Here is a 5,192-nt window from a genome sequence, read left to right as displayed (position 1 = left end):
ATATAGAGATATTAAAATATTGAAACATTAACAACAAATGTATTCCAAACCTTTTCATGAAAGTTCAATACATCTTCTCTCTAAATAGCATTTGTCTGTATGACTGAGTTCTTAAGTGAATTAGATGGTGTGAAATTGTGTTCTTTAGAAGGTCAATAATTGAAATTATTATTTTCATCTAAGGTGTTAAACCACAAGCACTGTGAAATGCACATGTGAAAGTCAGTAGGCCAGGGGAGTGAGCTCGACTGGGAATAGAAGACAGAGGATAATTAAGAAAGCAGTGAGTACAGTTGCTTCAGATAAAAATTCCAGCCTCAACATTTATTGGCTACAAATTTGGGCATGCTAGTAAACCTCTACGAAGTTACTTCCTCATCCATAAAGGTGCAAGCCATTGCATCCACATTTATACGCTTTTTTATTCATCTCTATGTTGCTATTGCTTAATTCATTGCCAGACACAGGGTGTATAATCAAAGTGATTCTTTGTGTGAATGAACAAAGTTAATGGATGAAAGAATATGTCAATAGCTTATGGAATTTTAGAATTGAGAGTTTAGATTTTATGTAAATGTTTGTTCCTGAATCAATGCCTAAAATTCATAGAAACATACTTTGATTTATAGACTGGAAGAACACAGAATCTCCAGCAAGTTTCATAATGAACGCAAACAATTAGAAATATGCGATTAAAACAGCTATAAGAAATACTTTAATAAAGTGCCAAAGTATTTTAAATGACAGAATTTCCTTCAAGCACACTTCAAAGCAATTTATTTTTTTTTCTGTACTTATGCATTATTTTTAAAAAAAATTGTCTCCAGTGACTTGTTCAATACTGGGCACATAGTAGATTCACAATTTTCATGTTATGACAATTTTTATGCGCAAGAAGGGCATTTCATTAATAGAGAAAGTCAGGTTAAATGATCTCAGAAGCAATAACAAATGGAGAGGGTCTGGGGAAGGATTGTCTACATGTGTTGAATGGAATGATGTAGGGTGTGGAACAAATGAAGTTCCAGAGAGAATAACATTGCAATGGGATGCATATGTTATTTTTTTGTCCAGCAAATATAGGAAAGGGCAATATCTCAAACTAATTCTATAGCAGTTTTACTGAGATAAAATTCATATAATACCAATTCAGTTAATGAAATTGCACAGTCTAAACAATTTCCAGTATAGTCACAGAAATGTGTAGCAATTGCTACAACTAATCAGAAATCATTGATTCAAAATATCAATGTCTCAAGATTATAATATTAAATACTATGTATACAAATTACTAGATACAGCACTTGACATCTTTTAAATATCTTTTTCAAAGATACTTTTATTTCTTCAAATTTGCTATTTATCAGGAGTGACTGAAATAAAAAATATAATTGAGTCCCATCATTATTGTCATCATCATCATGGAAATGGTTTTAAGAGAAAACTGGCCAGAATGAATATTATGCTTCCCATTTTCAACCAGTAAATAGTTGTCATTGATAAACAGCCAAGAATCTACCCAGAATGCTCAAGATATGCTATATAATACAACATGCCTGTTCACAGCAGGGGAAAACCTAGGAAATAACTATGTGAACTTCTCGATTGCCTCATCCAGCGAGTACAATAAAGACTCGGCTCTCAAATGAAGTTTTAAGGTCTTTATTTTTATGGGAGAGCTTCTGAGCCGAGTGCCTGGTTCTTCCTCCTCCTCCACCGCCGCCGTCTTCTTCTTCTCTTGTCACGCAGCTCTCTCTCTCCTCCTTCTCTTGTTGTGTAGTTTTCTCTCTCCTTCTTTTCTCTCGTGCAGCTGTCACTTCTCTCTTCTTCCTCTCTTGTCGCACCACGGCCGCCTCTCCTCTTTTCTTGTCCCACAGCTGCTGCCTGCCCTCCTTGCCTTGCTTGCTCTGCCTTACTTGCCTTGCTTGCTCTCCCCACCGCCCCAAAATACGCACCTTTATGGGATATAACAGTCAATCACCTTAATGGGTCAGGCGTTTGGCTCGTGGAGACTTAATGGTGGGTAATGAGGACATGTACTGATCACGAGCTAAGCACGGACGCGGAGGAGATCAGTCAGCCAATAGAAAGCACTTGCAGCTGGGCTTCTCGGCGCCATAGGGCGAGGCCAGCTACCACTGCAGGCCCTACAGGGCAGCGGCCTCCAACACTCGATTTCATTGTACAAGACAAGTACAAAAAAGCACCATCCATGCCTCTAAACATTGGACCATGCACCCTTGAACAAAGTTTTCCCTCTTCATCACAAGCAATCTTCCTCCAGCCAGTGTAAATGATGTCAGTTCCTTGTGCCCTGACTGCATCATCATGTGTGGTGCACAGTATGAAATGGATAGGAAGTCAACCCAGCAACGTCAGTGACAGATTGTGCAATCATCCAACTGATAAAGATGTGAGTATTCTTGGAATCTGAAGCCTTACTTTTGCAGTGTCATAGATACTAAAGTACACAGCTCGGTACATGATAATACCCTACACAGACACATTAAAGTCTTGGTACAGATCCTTAATTCCATTAGATTTGTAGATCTTAACCAGGCAGTCACTGAGGCCTTTGAATTCCCTTTCAGCTCTGGCTTTTCCCACATCAGCTGTTAGATGGGTTCAGGCAAATCAGGAGGATACACAAAACACAAGGATGTGGCCCCCTGCAGCACCACCTAATGCCAGGTTCCCTGCAAAGTAGCTCCAAACTGGGTCCTCTTGTCCACACCACCCAGGAAGATCTGCTTTTATTTATCTTTGAAGGCAAAGTTGAGAGCCTGGGTGGGGAAGTATCTGATGACATTGGCCAGGTTACATGCCAGAAGGACAGGACTCCCTGCTCCTTGGGGATATGAACCACGCCATCTATAATGCCCTTGTGCTGCTTTTCTGTGGTGATTGCTTGCTGGCATGCTCTACCTGTGGCAGCAGCTTGACCTGCTTGCTGGGTGTTACCGCAGTCTTTGGAGATGGCTGAGGTCACTCCACCAGCCAGAAAGTCCTTGGCGAAAGACACAGTGGCATCTGTCATGTTGGAAGAGGAGGAGGCAGGCGACTGGGGAACAGAACTGGGCTAGGAACTGACTTTGACTCCCTCCCAGGCTCTGGCTATTAAATATCTTTTAATAAATTTCAGTCACATGTTTTTAATTCAAGTAAATTTTATGTGACAAAAATCTATGAAATGTCCCTAGAGTTTTCTCAATCTCCAACTGCCACAATCATTACATTTGGAGACAATGGTTGACCCACCTCAGTAACGTTCAGAAAACACCTGGACAACAACTGAAGTTTTATCAGTCATTCAAATATGGAATTTTTAAGAGTTAGTAAGTCAGTAAATCTAAGGAACCATCTAAATTCGACTGACTACCTGTAGAGGAAAGGGCAAGCTAATACTTTGCCAGGAGGCCTTCCACCAGCAAAGGTCATAAATGAGGCCACGACTCAGGGCCTCCTATGGCTTCCTAATGGGGCCTTGTCTCTGCTGACCCATCCTGCACATGCTGGAGAGAAAAGCCTCCCCTGTGCTTTCTCTCAGCAAAGCTCTACAGTCTTTGAATTTTAAATGTCAGAAGTGGCAAGTGCAGCTATCCCACATGTGGTGGTTTATGACTTCATAAGTTTTTGAAGTGAAAAAGAATAGATGGTAATATGTTAAATGCATTTTCAGTCCTCCTAAAAGTGTAAAATACCATGTCTTCTTCTATCCAACAGAATTAAATGAAAAGCACTCCCTAAAAAATATTTTTGAGGTTTGGGTTAGAGTACCAAGTAATTACAAAATCTTAATGAATCAGGGACAGATTTTTCAATCCTTTTTCTTTTCATTGTTATCATGATAAAGAATTGCACAAATTTCACCTCAGAGCTATGTGAACTTTCATGTTTGCAAATGTTACTCTAAGGGACTGTATTAAAGTCCTTTTTAAGATAATAATTTTTAAAACTTTTACTTTGGGGTACCAAGAATTGAACTCATGTCACTCAACCACTGAGCCATGTCTCCAACCCTATTTTGTATTTTATTTAGAGACAAGGTCTCACTGAGTTGCTTAACACCTCACCATTGCTGAGGCTGACTTTGAACTCTTGATCCTCCTGCCTCACCTCACAAACCACTGGGATTATGGGTATGCGCCAGCACACGGAACCTTAAAACTTACCTTTAATTGTCAAAAATAATGTGTATGATTTAGTGCAATATTTTGTTATATGTTTATATTATAGATATGTTCAATCAAGTTAATTAAAAAATCCATCACCTCATCAATTAATCATTTTTTGTGGTGAGAATGTTAAAATCTATTTTAGCAATTTTGAATTATGAAATATATTTTTATTGACTATCATCACCATGCAGTGCAATAGATCACTAAAACTTGTTCTTCCAGTGGGACTAAACATTTTACCATTGATTAACATTTTTCCTTTCCCCAATCCCTCCCCTTCTCCCACCAGCCTCTAGTAACCACCTTTTTACTCTCTTTTTTCTGTAAGGGAAATCTTTTCAGGTTCCATATAAGTGAGATAATACCGTGTTTGTCTTCTGTGCTGGGCTTATTTTGATTAGCTTAATGTCCTGTGGTATCATCTCTGTTTCTCCTCTTCTTCCTCTCTCTTTCTACTCCTCTCTCTCTACCCCTCCTTCTCTGTCTCTTTCTTTTTTCTTTGTGGTCCTGGGAATTGAACTATATGAGTTAAGTACATTAGACAAAAAGCCATACAACTGATGATACATTTATCACAGGTTACCTACATTACCATAAGTACATGTATCATGCAATTTATTAGGCTCAAATTATGTGCCAGGTAATAATCTATGATCTTACCTATAGTATGTTCACTCACAGGTATTTATGTGTCACATACTAGTTTAATACTCAAAGTATAAGTTTGATGCTATTAATATACCTGTCTTTTTTAAAAAAAATTTTAATTAAAAATCATAGATTTACATAGAGCAATGTTGTTTGATTCATTCTGTTATTTTTTCCCTTCCCCCCAACCCTCCTACTCCTCTCACCCCTCTTTTCCCTCTATACAGTCCTTACTTCCTCCATTCTTACCACCTTCCTCATCCCTAACCCTAAACCTAACCCTAACCCTAACGCTAACCCCTCCTACCCCCCATTATATGTCCTCATCCGCTTATCAGCGAGATCATTCGTCCTTTAGTTTTTTGA

The 5,192-nt window shown here is 38.8% G+C and overlaps 1 pseudogene across 1 annotated transcript; it reads right to left on the bottom strand.

The window, feature by feature from the left end:
* Positions 1-222: 222 nt before the first annotated feature.
* Positions 223-3,037, bottom strand: LOC306639819 (ADP/ATP translocase 2-like; annotated as a pseudogene). Its single transcript has 2 exons — positions 2,152-3,037; positions 223-248 (listed from the first exon to the last, which is right to left on the bottom strand). The product of its transcript is annotated as an ADP/ATP translocase 2-like (transcript).
* Positions 3,038-5,192: the final 2,155 nt, after the last annotated feature.

Source organism: Sciurus vulgaris, assembly GCF_902686455.1.
Source record: "Sciurus vulgaris genome assembly, chromosome: 11".
Lineage (NCBI taxonomy): Eukaryota > Metazoa > Chordata > Mammalia > Rodentia > Sciuridae > Sciurus > Sciurus vulgaris.
This window is presented reverse-complemented; position numbering and strand designations above follow the sequence as displayed.